Source organism: Hippocampus zosterae, chromosome 18 (assembly GCF_025434085.1).
Source record: "Hippocampus zosterae strain Florida chromosome 18, ASM2543408v3, whole genome shotgun sequence".
In the NCBI taxonomy this organism is placed as follows: Eukaryota; Metazoa; Chordata; class Actinopteri; order Syngnathiformes; family Syngnathidae; genus Hippocampus; species Hippocampus zosterae.
Window position 1 is genome coordinate 12,088,746 of NC_067468.1, and position 20,310 is coordinate 12,109,055.

Below are 20,310 nucleotides of genomic sequence, written 5' to 3' on the forward strand. Positions count from 1 at the left end.
ACAGAGAAAAGCTCTAGTCGAAGCTCTAATGATTCAATGTCTGCGAAAGACAGAGGGGCCGAGCTAAGGCTAATGTAGCTTCCGAGTCGGCGGGTGACGAAAAGATGGAGAGGCCAGAGAGGTGAACGATGCACTCCGTCAACAACGTGGCAGCTTGTTGAGAACAAGATTGATAAGGTGGATGCTTGCTAGCACGCTAGCACGCTAGCACGCTAGCACGCACACACACACTGCGTGGTTTCATCTGTCGGCATAACACGAGCTCACATGAATAAATGGGCTGCAGGGGTGCAGGTGTCAAGGCCCGGTCTTAATATGAAATAATAAAGCTTACACAGGAAGTCGCAGGGGGGAGGGGAGCGCATTAGCGGGCCAATCGGGTAGCGGCGTGATGGATGAAGTCGACGGCGAAGGGGGAAGAAGAGCACGACGCATCACATGGAGTTATTTGCGGCGCCGGCTCACTTATTCGGCGGGTGAGCGCCGACTTAAATCAATCCATTAGATCCATCCGTCACGCCGCTATCTCGGTGGGAGTCAAACGTCTGATGGATGTGCTCGCATCCGCCGGGAACCCGCCGTAACGACCAGACTCCCACCGATTCCGTTTGCAACTTGTGGAGCCGTAGTGCGCAGCAGGAGAGGAGAATAAACCAGGCCGGCCTGATAAATATTCATAGATAATGTAAATAATGACGCCAATTCACTATTTGTGGGCGAATCGCGAAAAACAGCAAGTCACTGACGCCCCTCTCATTTTCTCCGTAATTGCCCACATTAATGGTTGAAACCATGAATGTAACACAAACTGTCATCCCCAAACACTTTAATATCATTTCAAATTCATCTTACATTACCCGTAAATAATTCACAGATGATTTGATCCGGAAACACTCTCCAGAACTTCTACAAACACCCTAAGCTAAACTTGGCTCACTCACAAAATGTTTGCCCGCGTAGAAGGAATGTTAACGTTGACTTTTCCAATCGCCTTTTTTTTTGTGGCTCTTTCTCAGCAGCTGTCCGGCCTTTGACCTTTTGACTTTCACACTCGTACGGCAAAAGTACTTAGAGTCGCTCGATGAAACAATCGCGTCCAGGAGGGAGGGGGCGGGGGACACAAGGTTGAAAAGCGCTTTGAAAAGGCGGGCGAGGGGGGCCAGCATCCGTCAGTAACGAGGCGCTACCTATTGCCTCTGCAAATCTCTCCCTCATCCGTCTCCTTCAGCACCGCAGCTGCCTCCGACAGCGACCTTGTGGCGAAGAAAGCGAGTGGCAGTATGATGGGTGGCTACACGCTCCCGTTTCAGCATTGCGGGGCAAACGCGGGTGACGTACCACGACGCTCAAACAGTAGCCCGAACCTCAGATGTGAATGTTTAATTTTGCAAATGACAAACTAAGATGAAGTCATTCACTCTCATCAAAATGTAAAGTTTGATCTACGCGAAACATTTTCACACTAGCAAACATTTTCACACTAGCAAACTCAATTAAGCAATTGACATAGCTAACTAGCTTAGTTAGCTGTGTCAACTCACTCGCGCTAAAAATCCATGCAACTAAGTAACTCTTTTAATTGACCATATCAACTGCCCCGATTTTGGACCCCCCCATGGAAAGCACGCAGGTAGCTGAGTCAGACGAAGCCCGGGAACATTCGTCATCCTGGCGCTCCATGACTAATGTTGTTGTTGCTCGAACATTGTGAACAAACTCCAGAGACCTACGCAAGTGCTTTTGCTTTTTGTCTGTTGCACACAATGATTTTTCTTCACAAAACAAAAACAACCCACCCCCCTAAAAGAATCCCCCAGAATGCTCTGTCTCAAGCAAATCAGGCAATGCTCACTTGGCCTCACCTGCGCAACACCGCATGAGAGCCCAAACGAGAACTGCCTTTCCTTGTGCTATAACTCAAAGCACACACAGTTAAAGTTACTCCCTCCTTCCTCCATTTTAAATTCGTCATGACAACCGTCAGCCAGTCCATTTGAATGTGTGTGTGTGTGTGTGTGTGCGTACTTTTATCAGCAGTGCCTTGTCTTTGTTCCACAGCCCTGCACCGATTCTCTTATTCCAGCGCACCTGAATTGGTTTAATTAAATCAGGGGGGGGGGGTCCCGAATAACGTGCCGATGAATTTCAAGGAGCACGGCGGACGCGTCAAAGGGGAAGTCGGCGTCGTCGGCTCGGCAACGTCGCGGAGCCGTCGGATCGGCGCCGGTTTGGCATTCACGCCACGTTCTGCAAAAGTAATATCCTCGCGTTCATCAGCGCGCATGTTAATCGCAGATTCCAATTGAATCGTCTCTAATGGACTCGACTGCCTATCCGGCCTTATTTCCTTTTTCCTTTGCTCAGGTGTTGACATGATGCGAGGTCATTAATTCATTTCCGCTCGCGTTCATTGGGACTTTTCACATTCGACGCAGGCTATTTGCATATTAAATCTGCTAATGGAGTAGCAGCAGCCGATGATGAACGAGCACCAAGTGAGGGGACGCGTGCATCATCATCATCATCTTCATCATGAAGGAGATTTTTACAAGCAGTAGGAGGAGCTCACTTTGTTTGTTACGTCTGTGCTTGTAGTTAAAAGCAAGGGGACGGATTTAAATGCGGGTTTCGAGCCGGGGCTAGCGTTTCAAAGTCAAGATTCGGCGTTAATGAAGATGTGTCATGAAGGAGTCTGGCATGTTCGTGGTCATTATAAAGCTTCCCTTCAAACGAGGTGCGGAAGAGGAGGGGGGAGGAGGAGAAGAAACGGGATGAGGAGGAGAAGGGAGCGGAAGAAGTGGAAAAGGAAGAGATGTAGGAAGAGGAAGAGGAGAAGAGATGAAGGAGGTGGATTCGGGGGAGAGTGAAGAGGAGGAGGAACATGTGGGAGGACAAGAGGAAGGAGGAGGGGGAAGATGGGAACGAGGAAGGGGAGGAGTAAAATGAGGAGGAGGACAAGGAAGGGGGTGGGAAGGAGGAGAAGAAAGAGATGGAGGAGGAAGTAGAGGGGGGGATTGCCAAGGAGGTGGGGGAGCAAACGGATGAGAAAAGGAGGGAGAAGGTGAGACACACACAAAAAAAAAAAGGCAGCAGGAAACAAGCAAAAATGTTGAGCGCTAAATAAGATTTTGCTGCTGTTTAAACATCATTTCCATGCAGTCCGCTTGCTTCTGTATGAGCGCGCGGGCGTGTCGCTCCCCTGTTCTCATTAGATTGGTCTTCCATGCGGAACGCTCAAACAGCGCGTTTGTTTATTTAGCTTGTGGTAGCCGTGCGGTGCGTTCAGCCGCACGCGAGGCTGCAGGAGAAGTCAAGACTAAAATCCCTACGAAATGATTCCAATAAGCCTTCATATACTTCCAGGGGGAGGCTGGGGGGGAGGGGGGGGGGATGCCAACTTTAGCAGTGAAGGAAAGTGATGAAATAAAAGCAATGAGGCGTCACCAGCGGATAAGTCTGAATTACCGGCAGCATCCATTTTGTATTAGCCGTTCTAATTGTAATTTCCCGAATCTGTGTTGTTTGAAAAAAACTAAATGGGTGTGGCCAGCGTATGCCAGTCTTCTGATTGGCTGACAGAGCCATTACCATCAAGCCCAATGAATTGCGCTTAGTAACAAAGAGATGACAAGAAAAAAAAAGAGGATGACAAAGCGAGGAAATGCTAACAGAATTTTCAAAATGGCATTTTTTTTCAAAGTAGGGTTTTGATTCCATTTAGGGGTTTCAAAAAAATGAAGTGCATTGTCCTTTAGTATAAAATATTAAATTACGGTGATGGACAAAAAAAAAAAGCTGAAAAAAAAAACACTTTTCTATTTGAAATCTACCCATACGGGCCTTGGCGACCGGCTGTTGACTTTCCAGTATCCACACTATGAATATGAAAATGATTATCGCAGCTCAGCAGCGTAGCAACACGCCGCCTCCGAGGCTTAGCGCTCACGTCTGGGAATTTTTCTATTTGGCGACGCCATCAGGCGCAAAGCTGCGCCGAGCCTGGTCTGGCCGTTTATTAATAGACGGTTTGAAGCGGACGCCAACCGCTGCTCCCCCAACACGTGCGACCAATCGCCCGCTCCGCCGCGGCGGGAGAAAAGTGGGACGGCGGCGCTCGCTAACAACTTGAGGATTACAACTTTGTTTGCCAGAGTCCGCAGATATTACACATGTTTACTTGGTTAATAAGGCTGTGGGGTCAGGGTTAGAGTTTTAAATTAGGGTTTTAATTCAGGGTAAATATTTTAAACTAGGGGTAGGGTTTAAATTGAGGGTTTCAAGACAGGGTTATTGTGTCACTACAGGATTTCAGTGGAGGATTTTCCGTAAATGTTTGGGTTAAAAAGTAGGGTTCTAAGTCTGGGTTAGGGTTTCAAGTTGGGGGGTCACAGTGTTAAGTTAGGGTTCAAAAATATGGTTTCAGGACTGGGTAACATGAGATATGATAATCTTTATTAATCACATAAAAGGTAACTTTGCATTTGGGTACCCACTCATAGCGTTTCAAATTAGGGTTTTAAACCTCAGTAAGTGTTTTCAACAAGGAATAGAGTTTTAAATTAAGGTTTCAAGCCAAGGTTAGAGTGCCACGTTCATATTTCATAGGATTTTATCCATCGAGTAGACTTTTAAACAAGAGTTAGGGTTTGAAAGTAGGGTTTCAAGCCTGAGTTAGGGTATCAAGTTAGGGTATCAAGTAAGTGAGTTTCCTTTTTGTACTTTAGTGGACAAGGTTGATTTTGCTTGCAGACATGGTGTCCATGCACGTTGTGCTCATTAATAAAACACATCACTCTTCCGCTGTCCACTGCGGCATCCCCTCAGGTTGCAGCTTGACGTACAGACTCAATGGTCCTTCCAGCAGAAGTGGTACGGTTACACCGGGCGACCGCTCAGTCGCGGATTAATGATGCCGACAAGAGGGTTTCAAATTTGGGTTTCAAGCCAGAGTTTGGGTTGCAAAATAGAATTCCATGCCATGGTTTGTGTCCCGTGCTAGGGATAGGGTTTCCAAATTCAGGCTTCAAAATTAAAAACCGGCGACCAATCCAGGGTTTCCTGCTTCCCTCATCCATAAGTCAGTTGCGGCTCAACTGCGATGCTAACGAAGGCGCGGATAATCACATTAGAATAGGAAGCGGTGATTTACCAAGGCTGCCGGGCTTGCTGCACGGCGACCGCCCATCTAACGAGGTAAGAGAAGAGAAGGTGCGACATCAGAGGTGTTGCTTGGGCCTTTTGGCTTGAAAGGCATTTCAAGCCACTTTCAGCCAAATGCCTGTTGTGACAAGTACGGCAAAAGCCCACAGCACAAACCTGCTTACAAGTCACTCGAACACATTTATTCCTTTTTTTTTCTTTCTTCTGACCTTTGCTACTAAAAATAATAACCTTCGCAATTCAGCTTTGGAAACGATTTACCTTGGAAGGGGTTCACTTATTTTTGTGAGGCTCTGGTGTTTGTAGTAAAGTGGGGCTTCAGAGTAGGGTTTCAAGCTAGGGTTAGGTTTCAGAGTAGCATTTGAATCTAGGTTTAGGCTTTCAAAGTACGGTTTCACATCATTGTGAAGAATTTCTACAAGGTGTCAAATATGGGCTCCGAATATTTTGATGTTTTGCCGATAAGACCCGCCCACCACACCTCTGATTGGCCAGTCTGCACCCCAACCATTTCCTGCCGGAGATGTTTTCAAACTGAAACAAACATCGGCGGACACGCACACACGGCATGAAAGAGCATAAAACATGTTGGCGTCATCTCAACGGGAAAACTGGCCGCTGGCTGTCAGAGTGCAAGTTGCAGCCTGAACGGGAATCATTCGGGGAGTCGGGCATGGCCGCCTGCTTTCCAGCCCAAGACGAAGCTTGTCCGAATACAAAGCTGCTCGTGCGAATGACGACGGGCCGGAGCGTCAACAGCGTACAAGTGCAGTGACCGAGTGGCAGAGATGGCTTGGGGTCGATGGGGTCGGGTGGGGGCCGGGGGATGTCGGGTTTAGAGCTGATGAAACGCGTTGCAAAACATCACTCTGCCCTCATCAACACCCACTGCAGCCTATTAAGCGTCTTTTCTCAGCGCTATTGTGCAAGCATTTTTTTCTTTCCTGCCGAGTAAGACGTCTTTATCTTATCTCTTCATTGGCCTCAAAACAAGCAGCTCTCACATTATTAATTATAAAATTTGCACAGACCTCATCAGCTAAATCTAATTAAGTGTCCGCTGCAACTCTACAAGCCGTTTTGGACTATCAAGATATAAACAACAATAAATGTATCTGAATTGAATTGCAGCACAATGAACAAACTAATTGTTACGTTATTACTTTGTGTCCATATGTCATAGGTGAGCAAGCAGAAGGAGCAGCACAATGTCTATTGAATTGAAGCAAAAAAAAAAAGTAGATTCCTTACATTAACTATTGTTAGTTTTTAAATTATTATTTTTTAATTTCCCTGATTAAAACATTTTTTTTCGGGGAGAGGCAGAATAATGTCACTTTCAGAATCATACATCTACTTCTGTTTCAAGGGATTTTTATCAGAATTCCTCAGAAGGATTCATCTTCTGGCCGCAGGCTGTCGGAGGTTAAAGGAAGTTGCGATCCATGACGCAACGCGCCGCACAAAACACTCGGGCGGCTTGCCTCGGTTTGCCACGGACGGCTGCTCGGCGAGGCCGAGACGCGCAGTCTATCATGTCCACGGCGTTGGCTTTGTTGCCCTAATGCTGGAATCAATATGAATGAGCCGCTTGAACAATGGAGCGCCGCATGTCCTTTCGGGGGCTTTGCAGCTGCAACGGCGAGGGCGTGTGCTTCGATGCCCTGCAATCTTCAATGAATATTGCAACAGCTTGCAACCCCCCCGAAAAGGACATTGGGATGAAATCAGTTTATGAATTATTACTGACTGAACACGATTCCGGCTCTTGTAAAAAGAGTGAGATTCAATTTTGATTGACAGGTTTTCATAAATGTCTATAAATAAACCACTGCAAACAACAACATCAATAACCTGCTTTGTTTAGCAAACGCTTTCTTCCTGTCATGTTTTGAAAATTCAGCCCCAGAAAACTGTCTCGTTCAAAACATGAAATTTGGTTGACACATCCACAACAAATTTCACATTTTGCTGTTTAATATGTACCGGTACCTTTCTTCTCTATTCTTATGCCTGTTCTTTGTGTTTGCAGAATTTTTCATTTCCGTTTCTGTATTTGTCATCTAATATTCAGATATTACATTTTGGTTATTATATTTCTTACTGTATATTTGTATACCCTTCCTTGACCATTTGGGTATTTTTAATGTAACATTTTTTTTGTTTTGTTTTCTGTCATATGGATTTGTTTAAATTTCATGTGGGCCTTCTTTATGCTTACTTTTGTTAGGTTTTTGTTACTTTTAGTTTTAGATTTAGTTTTATTTATATTTTGTTTATTAATTAATTGATTCATTTTCATTAAATATACGGCATATTTGTCAAAAACGATTCCCAGGCCTAAATAAAAACGGCTGGGTCGCCTCCGACGTAAAAACTGTACCAAACAAACGATGCGAGTGACTGGCTGTGGCGACCTCCGATGGGAAAAGCCGAAAGTCCTTTATATAGTAGACAGATAAAAATGCTAAGTAGTCACAAACTAGCATTTTGGCATCGCGCGTGAGTGAAGCACGGCGGCGAAGGTCGATGATTTGCCACATGACGCGCCAGTCAAAAAAAAATTCAACCCGCAAGGTCAGATCTTGCCCTAACATTTAAGCTGGTTAGGCCCAACGACAGGGGTTCCTCATATTGCTGCAAACCATCACATCCAAATAATTATGCTGGCTGTCATTGAAGCTGGCAGAGACGAACTAAAGACACATAGCGTAAGAGACATTTTAAGTTCCCATCATGCATCATCATCCCTGTTGCCACTTTTTGTCCTCACATTCAGTGTGTCGCAAACTGCAACACCCCCCCCCCCCCCCCCAACCTCTTGGTTCACCATCCACCCAGTCTCTATCTGAGGCTAATGGCACATGCAGGTTCAGCACCATTAGTCGGCTCCGTGGACTCGAGCTGCACCTATTACAGCGCCGCCGCTCGGCTCTCTGGAGTGGGCCAAGCCTACTTTATCACTGCTTAGCCACCACCTTCTCCCCGGAAGGTCACGCGTTTCTAATGACTCGTGACGCCAGTCGCTGGTAGCAGGCGAAAGCCGACGTGGGGGGAGCGAGCGAGCGAGCGAGCGAGAGAGAGAAACAGAAAGAGAGGGGTGAGAATTGCCTGTAATTTTCACAGGAGGAAAAATCTAGAGAAAAAAAAAGCTTCAGATAAAAGTAAAAAATGACTCGGACTGAAGAACAAAAAAAAAAAATACAAATGGTTATAAAAAAGCCAAATGTTATTTGAAAAGTCATTTTTCAGCTGTGCTCCTGCATCACCTCGCAGCACAAATGATGATTTTGACTTTGCCTGACCCGTTTTGCTGTTTAATTCATTTTTGTTTTGTTATGTCCAGCCGTTTTATTCAAAATTGGGGGTCAAGTAGAGACATTTTCCCAAGGACCCGCTGCTCATGTAGATTAAACATAATTGCACACCCCAAAATACTGGAGATTATTACGATGGGTTTAGTTTGGAATTTGGATTTCAAACCACGTTTTAAACTATGGTTTGCAAAGAAAAGTGTCAACACTAGGTTATGGCTTGAAATATTTTTTTTTTGCGTTCTAAATTGAGATTTCAATTTCTAGCCAGTTGCCAACGTGAGTTATTGCTTCAAATAAGAGTTTCAGGACTGGATTAGGGTGTCAGAATAGGGCTTCAAAATCGGTGTTTCAAGACAGGGAGAGAGTTTCAAACATAGCTTCCGGTTTCATATTGAGGTGTCAAGACATCGTATTTTATTTGTTGTTGTTTGTACACACTTTCTCCCGTTTGTACCATGGCGAGGCTCCGGGACAAACGGACCTATGAGCCCGAGAGTCAGGCGTGCGTCACCCATGTGAAGGAAGCGAAAACTCGGCGGATGTGACAGCCGTGAAAACAGCCCGCAGGGATCAAGGGAGGCTTCATCACTTACGTTCGCCTGGATACTTTTGCAATGCTGTCGTCTCTTTTCTACTTCCTTCTGTGGTGCTCCGTTAACGTGCGATGCAGACATCGCATTACCGTAACCCGCACCTCGACAATCTCATCTCAGACGCTGCTTCCTCTCAATAAAAGTTGTCGGATGTGGGGGGGGGGTGGGGGGGGGAAACTTAATTCATTCCTGACTGCTGGCTGATACTTCCGTCAGTGTTTAATGCGAAGAATGTCGGGGGCGGGGGGAGGGGGGGTTGAAAATGAGCCAGAGTGTGAAATGAACAGTAATTAATGTTGAATAAAGAGAAGTGCGAGCTGGGCTTCCGCTAATGGGAATAAGATTGCATTCTTTCTCTGTTCCTACCCGGCCCGGTTTCTTTTTCTTCCCGTCTAATTCAATCAATACGCGTCGAGCGCCATGAATGGGGAGTGGACCGCGGGCCAAACCGAGCTAAGCGGCCGAGACGCGAGATGGAGACGACTGAGCCGAGAAACAAGAGAATATGTCAACGATTCGAGGGGGCGCTGGCCAAAGAAGCACAATCTGCGCGGATGGACGAACGGGGATGAAGACTATATGGATCGATGACAGTCGGATGGACACATTGAATGGGAGGATTATTGGACGGGAGGTTGGATTGTTCAGGGGAATAAATGGGTGGATTAATAGAGGATGGATAGTTTTTTTAGGGATGGCTGGTTGGGCTGATGAGTGGACAGAGTGGAGGGATTGATGGCTTGATTAGATGGAAGATTTGTTACATGGATGACATCATTTTAATCAGAAAGAGCTTTAGGTGTCCCCAAAAATATTATTAACGCTGATTTAAAAAAAAAAAAAAGCGAAGCAGAAAATATTGTGGAGGGCCAAAAAGTTAGAAATAGAAAATAAAGAAGATAGACAATGCCTTTGTATGCCAGTAATCATGCAACATTGTCCTCCACCATCACACTCAGCACTGGTTCTCCTCAAGGATGTGTACTGAGCCCCCTGTTGTTCACGCTCTACACATTTGACTGCTCTCCGACTCTTATTAGCGGTCCAGTTTGCGGAAAGTTTTTAACATGATAACAATCAAACCATTCTAGAAAATGTTCATTTACTCGAGCCACAAGCCATTCACTCTGAGCATGGAAATTGCCAGAATCGGACCGAGTAAGAATCGCTTCCTTGTTTTTCAAAGTCTCGTAGATTTGACTACAGGCGTCTCCTGAATGTTTCGTACTTTGTTACCCGCTTCGTTTAATCAAATACATATCACTTTCCCTTCCATGGTCATTTCTCTCTCCCTCTTTCTTCGTCTTCCCCTCCCTCCCTGTGCTCTGCAACTTGAAGTAACTGCGCCACCTGGTGTTGAAATACCGGTCATTACAAGTCTAAACGAAATGAATGCAATTAAACCTTAATTGTGCACCAATCTTCGGCGGGCCAGATTAAAAAGAACAACGGGCCGGATCCAGCCCGCGGGCCGTTGTTTGCCCACCCCTGGTTTAGACTATGGCGCCACATAGAACATATTGAAGAAAAAAAAGACTTGACTTCCCCTTTAGTTCCCCATCCATCCATTTTCTAAGTCGCTTTATCCTCCCCTTGAATTATTTTTTATATTTAGAATTTTCATTTCCATTTTTTTTCCATTTTGGACTTTAACAACTTTCCGTTTTAGTTCAACTTTAATCTCTCCAGTTAATTTTGTTCATTTTAACTCTTTTTTTTAATTTTAAGCATTTCCCTTCCAACTCTATTTCCTCTTTCAGTTCAACTCCATTTTCATTTAATTCAATTTGGTATTGCGTAGTCGTCGGTGTGCCCCCGAAAGGCCGTCGCCGTCAGGCTGATGTTGACTTAGCTCATCATACTTTCCAAAAAGGTTGAAAACCTCGCAGGGAAGACTGCGAATTTCCTCCCGAGAATTGTGCGCGAGTCATTTGATGTCAAATAGTGCAAATGTTTGCTGTCATAAGTGTTGGCAGGATCGCGACCTGATTGAGAAAGCAGTAACGCATTTACATGCAAACAACAGAGCCAGCGAGGAAGCTAGCGCTCTTATCTGGAACCGTGTGTGTGTGTGTGTGTGTGCGTGCGTGCGTATGGGTGGTCAAGACATCTAGAGAATGCAGGTCACACTCTTCCTCTCGCACTTAAAAGAACTTGTCGGTGAATAAGGAGTGCCTTTAAAATTCTGCACCATGTCTCGACTAGGAAAATAAGCAAGCGAGGCGCCAGACGAGAGGCGGTGCTGTCCTTTAGAGGGAGCAAAAACTTCACACCTCCAAACGCCATTATGTTTATCGGGCACCTTATGGATGCCTTGGAATTACGGGACGCAACCGGGGTCGCTCCCACTCCCCCGCCCCACGTTGGGCCTTCTGAGATGTGGAACACGAAAGGGGGGAAAAAAAATAGACCACATCACTGTTACCAGGTAGGATTGACAACTTAACTCTTCAATGCACCTGATGTACGTTTACTTAAAAAAAAAAATTAAAAAAAACAGAAGACATTTTGGTATTCGGTGAAGCTAATGTTCATTTCTTGCCGAATGTTAGAGACATATCCGAGGCAGAACATGCAAAGTCAAACCTAACAGTGATGCAAAGGGTGCTAACTGACCCGCCGTGTTGCCTCGATGCCGTAACTGCTAATCCAATCGGCGGTGATCAATGAGCAATGAACGTCTGAGCTGTCAATCGCCCTGGTGCTTTGGCCATGATTTTATTTTATTTTTTTTTAAGGTGAAGGGGGCTTGTTCTTATCAAGGTGCCCCCCCACGCATCCCCCCCAATCCCCTCATCACCATCTGTTAATAAAGAGATGCAATCAGTGTCAACATTAATTAAAAGTAAAGGGAGAATAAACAGTAGCGCCTATCGATTCCGCTCACGCTCCGACACGGTGCCTGTAGCGGAGGTGGCGGGCGCCTGCAGCGGAATACTAAACGCCTCGCCGCTACAAGGGTCGCGACCTGACACTACGATCAATTCCAGTTTGTCGCCCTCCCTCGTCCTCCTCGCCATGACATACCCGCCACCCTGCCTTACCGTCCCATCTCCCGCCCTGGAGTTACGTGTCAAAAAATATGGACATTGGGTTCATTTTTTAAAAAATAATAAAAATTGTAAATCTACATAAGGTTGAATAATCCTAAAAAATTGCCATCTTAGTTTTACAAAACATCTATTTATTGGCCTCAAAATGTTGTCATTTACAAACATTGCGTATGTTAGCTTACTTTGATAATTAAGGAAATACAAAACTTAACTTTAATGCCATTAGCTTGACCCAAATCAGATTTTAAGATGCGTTGAAGCATCAATTAATATTACCCGCGCCGTTTATAAAAAAACGCCTTTGAATCGACATCTTTGATTTTTGAAGACAACGCATACGGTGTGTTTGATTCACGCCAGGCTCAGAATGACCTTTGAGGTTGACAAAAATGTGTCTTTTCGGTTGCCCATGACTCACAAATTGCCTTTCGAGTCTAAAATGAACGATGAAAGACCGTTGACTCGTCCGTTTCCTGCAATACCTGCCGAGTTGGGCAGCGACGACGACGATGGAGACGCGCACTTCACAAATTGTGTAGATTTGCCGTGTTTACCTCTTTTTAAACTGCGTCCTGATTTTCATTTAACCCCCTAATTAACCCTCCCGGCCTTATTAGCCGGAAACATTGTGGCTGGAAAGCAGCCTGCCGCATTCACTCTTTAATCGGCTTTCTGCCAGCGCCCAGCAGCGAGTGATGTGTGTCAGCACATTTGCACGCGTACGCTCACACGCGCACACAAAGGCATGCGCGCAAACGCAAGGACAGCGAGGCTACGGCGTCATTGACTTACTCTGCTTTCGTACCGACTTGAATAGACAAAAATGTTTTTTCCTCCTCACCCTGACACATTTTAACCTTCACATTTCAAAAGTGATTTTTATTACATTCTTCCTAAAAAAAAGTTTGAGAAATTCCAAAACTGCCTTCAAACACTCTTTGGAAATTATTACTTGAAATTCTAACATTGGGTTGATACCTTATCCTGGGTTATGGTTTTGAACTTTTTTCCGTTGTAGATTTCAAGTTAAGGTTTCAAGACTGGGTTAAGATACCATACACCAGGGGTGTCCAAACTTTTTGCCAAGTGGGCCAGATTTTATGTGGTAAAATGTCGGGGGGCCGACCTTGGCTGACATTCTTTACATTGAACAACAATATTGTTCAAGTTTTAGTAAGCCAGTCTGTTTCACATTTCCATTTTTATTTTAATTTCAACAATCTTAAGAATTTCTTTTGGTTCATTTGAAACAGGAATTTGAAATATGACATATCAGTCAATATCAACACGGAGTGATGTCTTGTTAACTCGTGAGTGATGCCCTCTAGTGTCTAAATGCTATTACTCATTTAGTGAATGCTATTACTCATTTAGCCACTAGAGGGAAGCAGTACTCTATGAAACATCACTCACCAGTCTACGAGACCTCAGTCAATGCAACACGTGTTCCATTGCGCCCAACCTGCGGGCCAGACGGCACTGATTTTATGACGAGGGCCGGATGAAATTCGACCGCGGGCCGGATTTGGCCCGCGGGCCGGACTTTCGACATGCCTGCCATACACAATCGATTGCTATACCTCTGAATTAACCAATGCGGATCAGGCTTCACATTTGATCAAACTCTTAGTGTAATTTCACCTTTTTCTGACCTCACATTTGCATCGTGGACTCGAAAATTAGAAACTAGGAATCTCATCGTACTGCATGTAAGATAGCAAAACTATTAGCCCAAACACAACAGCTATCGCCCGCCGTCATACCCTTGATGAATGCACGCGGCAGCAACAGGTGACATTTGCATGAAGGGAGGGTGCGACTGACCTGAAACGTTTTAAGAAGCAATTACTCCGTAATCACGCTGACATTATCAAGAGACAGGCTATATTCCGACGATGCCTCAGCCAGACTTCTCCCTCCCCTTATCGCCGTTCCGCTCATCGGGAGCGTTTGGGTTTTGGCCTGCATTGCCAGAACCGGGGAGTGATGAGACACAATGCTCCAGTGCCCCGCGGCTGATAAGTTGGAGCGGGAGGCTGTGCGGCAAAACTCATATTTTATGGAACAGATATTCCACTTTCCGTCCCCTCCCTCAACCTGCTTATCTGGGCCAGTTGTGTTCAGTTCTGCGGCGGGCCGGTTAGCACAACGGTCCAGCTCGGCCTTCCTTGCACGGTTGCCTTCGCAAGTTACCTGCTTGGGATTTGATTTGATTCTCTCTGCTTTCTTTTTTGTGTTTGTTTAGGTAGGGATGGACCACACATACTCACAAGCATCGATATATACACACACACACACGCACACACTACTCAGAAAAGTTACGACTATTCAGCTTTCCAATTAAATTCCTATATTGACCTAAAATGTCTTTGATGTCACGATAAACTTTGTAGGCAGATTTGGCTAAAGTACTCACAATCCAATAACACTGGAAAATGAGTTCTGAGATTTGTTTTTGAACATAATTGCTGAAAACTCGCAAAGGCTCAGAACTAGGATGTCATTAATTGGCACATAAGAATTTGAACGTGAGCGCTTATCCACCATAATTCGAGCTAAGCTTACACCCTGAAATGACTTCGTTCCTTCGGATTCAGAGCACCTGGTTGTCTGGGGGGGATGAAACAGATGCTAGCAGCTAACATTTGCATGTGTAGGGAAGAAATAAAAGTGTACGAAATTGTTAAGCACTCATCACACATTTAGCACACACTAGAATTGAACAAAGGTACCCTGACTATGTTGAAACAGTTTTATTTACAGTATATGTTCTTTTTTTTTTGCAGTTAACTCCTGCTGCTAATTAGCCAAACGAGGGGTGCTACCTTTTGTTTCCGTTGGAGTGTTTTTCCTGCAAAAAGGACAACAAATTGACTAACTGTGAAATTGAATTCCAAGGTTTCCGCTTGTGAGACAGACACAAGTACGGATGCTAACATTAGCACGCGAAGAGAGGAAATGTAACACAACTCTTAACATAGCGTGACAAGAACACACCGCTAACTGCGACACATCGCTAATTTGCTACAGATACAGCTCCAGCTGCTTATTGGCCAGGCGCTAGCGTTTGTTGAGCGCGAGCCTTTCACACACAAAAAGAAAACATCAACTGCGACGAGCACCTTTGGAAACAAAGTTCTAAACGTTCAGCGGGGAAATGCACCCGGAAGTGAGTGATAAGCGCTAATTAGCTTTGCTACAAAGGCTAGGTGACTTCTTTGTCACTTCAATGAGATTTTTGTCCCTCGTTTTTAATGAGAGATTTTATTCCGTAGCCCATAGGAGAAAATAAAAAATACATTAAAAAAAAGAAAAAGAAAAGCGCTCGTATTTGAAAAGACACAGTCGCAGTAAAATGTGGTGAAAAGTAAGGCTCGTATTGTACAAATTTAAAAACAATGTTGGACTCTTCAATTATGTTCTTTTTGTAAACATTAAAGGCAATTTAGTCGTCAACAAAGCTAAGGTAGGGGCTTTTGTAGACGTAAACAGTTTAGTCTTCATTGAACCTAAAGCAAAAATGTGAAAACTAAAATCCCCGTCTTTATTTGACGTTATCAATCTAACGTGCTCCCTTATGGAAACACCAAAGACACACGTCACATGTGTCTTTATTAACTGCGATTTTAGTCTCCGGTTGCCTTTCTGGTTTTGTCGATGTCGCTGCTAATGAGCGGGGGCCTCAGAGAGAGTCATAAACCACCTAATTTCTCTTGTGTTTTCCACATTCGCCAGTAAAACATCTGCTGTTTGCTAACAATTATCCGCAGGAAGGCTTTTCACATCATCCATCACTCGGAGGGGTTTGTTGCTCTGCGTGCAAGATGAGGTTCCTCGCTGAAGACTATTTGTCGCCGGCAACTACACGTTCAAGGATGAAGAGCGGATTGATTTGAGGCAAACCACGCCAAGCTCTTAAATGTCGTGAACTCGTTTGCCAGCGATGAAGGCAATCGTCGAGTTGATATTTACTGCATGTTCGAGCAGATGGCACATGTTGTAATTGAGACACGCGTGCCAAGTGAGTCGATTTCACCGGCACTTTGGATAAAAACGAGAGAATGCAATTTGGGCAGAAATTGCTCGTGAATGCTGGAGAGCTGACGCTTATCTGAAATGCTACCGAATGAATTCAGGGACTGAAATGTAGAACGTGAGACTTGAACGTGGAATAAACCAGTCAAGAAATGTAACCTGATAACATGGTAAGCTGTCCACTGTCGTGACCGCTGTCACTGAAAGGGTTAACTTGAGAAAAGAAATGTATAAATGAATGCATTTGGAAATATTCATCCATCATCCATTTTTTGAACTGCTTTATCCTCACAAGGGAAAATGAAACTTCACTGCAAGCCTCCAAGAGGAGAACATTGAGGCGATGCTTTTCCGATAAATTTACCGTCATCGTGGCGTTTTGCCCCACGTTAGCGCGATTACGCGAACTATTGTTTGCAGATGAGCTTTTTCGAAAACTTACGAACACCCCCCCCCCCAAAAAAAATGCCACATGTTGGAAAAAAGGCGTGGGTTTGTCATCATTGCGGTGTCAACTCACGACATTGATGGATGGCGGCTGTCAGATGCTCGCTCAGCTCTTCCTCGCTCCTCATCCTCACTGCTCACAAAGAATCAATCGACTTCACTTTGCGTGGCCGTGTCCCAACAATAGCGACGAGGCAGGAGTCCCACTGAGGTCAAACTCTCGTGTCTCTGATGAACAAAATGTGAAAAATTTGACTGTTTACCAGGAAGAACTTTGTCTCCGGTCCAAATGAACACATTTTCAAGTATTTAATTAAGACAAAGACAAGTTTAAGAACCAAATACACAGAAAAATCAAAGACAAGTCCTCAACGAACCTAACAGTCATGTTTCCATAAAGGTCAGAGTTCAAGGTTTTAAAACACTGTAAAAATCAATGACAAGAAACATCAATGGCAATTTCGTTTTCGCTGGACCTAATGTACGTGCTTACCCCAACTTCAACGATGTGCAGTTTTAAGACATTTGTAAACATAAATGGTAAGTTTGAAGAACCCCCCATCCCCCCGTCCCCGCGCCGTGGACATGCACAAATAAAATGAACCAAAATATGTGTTGGAGTGGACATAAAAGTCAAACACTGTTATGCGGATGGAGACAAAAGATGTCCGCCTAACATTACGCAGATTTATTATAACTAGTAAGACACGTTAACGACTGACTGACGCATCGACATCATAGCTGACACTCGGCTGGTTTTATGAGCCCACGCCGAAGCTTTAATGTAGTGGATATGCGGGCCTGTGGGCGCATACACGATGAGGTACGACGGCCAACATCTCATCAGTTAGCGTGTATTCTGTGCCAGCTCCATTATTGAAATCCCACTTTCGTAATTGTATTATTTAATTTATATTTGCCACGTCAAAGGAGCGAAATGACACACTGTTCCCTGTTCATACTGAACTAATGGTAACCTTTGACAGGCACGCACGACGCCATGTTTTATGCATCCGGCGTGGCAATATAAAATATAAATCATCGGCGGGGGCGTGCTTCATTTTTAAAGAGGAAAGATGATCAGTTCCGCCTTTAAGCAGCGTTATTATGCATTATTTATTTTTTATTTCGCAAAATCAATTCATCGATTTATCTTTTGCACGATGGCCTTGGAATTTAATCGGAAGGTCCAGTGTGGGTAGAATGTAGAAAAGTGCACGTCGCTTATGAAAAGGGAACATACATTATTTCTAATCGCACTAGAGGGCGACCAAACAGCTGAATGAAAGGCACAGACATACAATAGTTTGGGGCGTGTCAGAAAAGATGCGGGACTGGTGTAACAAAAGATATACACAAAGTAAACCAAACTATTTGCGGACCCGATCGTGATTTGCAAAATTTCCGCAAATAATTGATGCTCATTCTATTAGGATTAAAAAAAAAAACTACAAAGTGCAACATCTTATCTCACGATCGTGAACACTTACTCTGCCTGTACCAGACATATACCTACTCTGTTCGATTATGAGTTGCCTAAACCTGTCCGACTTCCAACATGTTGTCATTTTCCTCCATCATAATCGACGTGGAAAGCCAAGATTAAACACCTAATCTTTAACCTCTACTCAAAAGCAATGCTGATCTGAAGTACAAAGTAATGCAATGCTGCCGTTTCCAGGGATCTGTTAGTCATTACAGTGGTTTACCAACCTGAGATTTACAATGACTGAAAATGACATTTGACACAGCGTCCAAGACTATTCATTCATTCATTCATCTTCCTAACCGCTTGATCCTCACTAGGGTTGCGGGGGGTGCTGGAGCCTATCCCAGCTGTCTCCGGGCAGTAGGCGGGGTACACCCTGAATCGGTTGCCAGCCAATCGCAGGGCACACAGAGACGAACAACCATCCACGCCCACACTCACACCTAGGGACAATTTGGAGTGTTCAATCAGCATGCCATGCATATTTTTGGAATGTGGGAGGAAACCGGAGCACCCGGAGAAAACCCACGCAGGCCCGGGGAGAACATGCAAACTCCACACAGGGAGGCCAGAGCTGGAATCGAACCCAGTACCTCTGCACTGTGAAGCCGACGTGCTAACCACTGGACTACCGGGCCGCCCCGTCCAAGACTAGTTAATAATAAAAACAAAAAAGTTTTGGTAGAAGTAGGAAGGGAAGGTGTTGGGGAAAGAAATGACTCCAATAATAATAAATTAGTGCACTGGAGCACTTGTTTATATATTTATACAAAGAAATTGTTGTCCGATTATTTAGGACAAGAATGATTTCAAATCAGAGTTTCAAGTCTGTTTGTGATTCAGACTAGGAGTTATAGTTTTAAAGTAGGGTTTGCAGCAAAAGGTAGGGTTTGAAAAAAAAAATATTTCAAGCCAGGCTGACTAAAACCATTGCGAGGAAAGGAACAAAGAAACGGAAAAAAATATCTACATAGCTCCATTTCCCGGAACCTTTTCATAGTCAACCGCATACGTCTGCAAATAGGATGAATTTAAATAATAATGCGAGTTGAAATGTCACTTCTATTAACACGTCTCGCTCACCGTGACATTTCACAACAAGCTCACCCGTGCAAAACAACAAGGTGAGCGCACAACACGCCGCATGACTCGATCAGTAAATAAATCAGCAGCCTTATGAATATGCAGATGAAGGTTGTGCTTACTATTATTTATTTATTTATTATTATGATTTTTTTTTTTTTTTTGCTGTGCATCTTGCTCAACTGTATGGATGTGTGCGTACAAGCTAACCTTGACGATAAAGCATCAACACGCCGCTGTCTCGCCTCTAATAGGCAACAGTGAGAATATCTTCATTACGCCGCCCTCGGAGACGCTGATAACGCAGAATTACACACACGCGCAACTACACACGTGAGCGCGCGCACGCACACACATAAACACGGCGATAAAGGGTTGAATGTTACAACAAGGTGAAATGTTACACCTCTTTATGGTCTTTTTCACAAATTAACACTTTAATCAACGAGGTGAGCCAAACCTGTACACCTCATTTCCCACACACACACACACACACACGATACCTGACCATGCAACTCAGTGTGTCCATTTGGATAAACGCCATGTTCAAATTAAAGGTTGAAAAGTAGGGTTTCAAGGCTAGGTAAGGCTTTTTTGATTTAACAAGTGTTGGGGGTTTATGATCAAGGGTTTTAAATAAGTACATTTGAATCGTCTTCCCCCATTGGAATGAATGCAAATGCCATCAATCCGTTCTAGCCGTCCCAAAAAAGGCCACAAAAAATGTTCTGTAATCTAGTGGCACACAAAAGTTCTTTTTCGTCGCATCCCATATGGTACAATACAGTTATATGTACCGGTAACTTAACTCAACTCGTTTCATTTAATGCTTCAGCTCATTTTAAATATTTATTTTTATTCAACTTAGATTTTAAAGGTTATCGTTAGCCCATCAGAGGTGTTTTGCATTGTGTGTTAGCATAAGGTCGTTTTTTTTTAATACACAACACTTGAGTCCCTTTGTTGTAGGTTTATATTGACCTACTTGACAAATATATTCTCTGCTGGCACTGAACGGTTGGACTCCAGTTGATAAATGTAAACGTCCGCGGTAGTGAATGAGTTAAGAATGCGAAAAAATGACTTGAAACATTGCCCTGTAACCAGATACAAAAACAGATGTCTAATCTACA

The 20,310-nt window shown here is 44.3% G+C and overlaps 1 protein-coding gene across 3 annotated transcripts in view; it reads right to left on the reverse strand.

The window, feature by feature from the left end:
- LOC127591374 (netrin receptor UNC5D-like) overlaps window positions 1-20,310 on the reverse strand; it is a 96,402-nt gene that overhangs the window by 70,232 nt on the left and 5,860 nt on the right. For all 3 annotated transcript variants that reach the window (XM_052051479.1, XM_052051476.1, XM_052051477.1), the window contains exon 2: window positions 16,679-16,833. The gene's annotated coding sequence lies outside the window, so the exon portion shown is untranslated. The remainder of the gene's footprint in view (window positions 1-16,678; window positions 16,834-20,310) is intronic.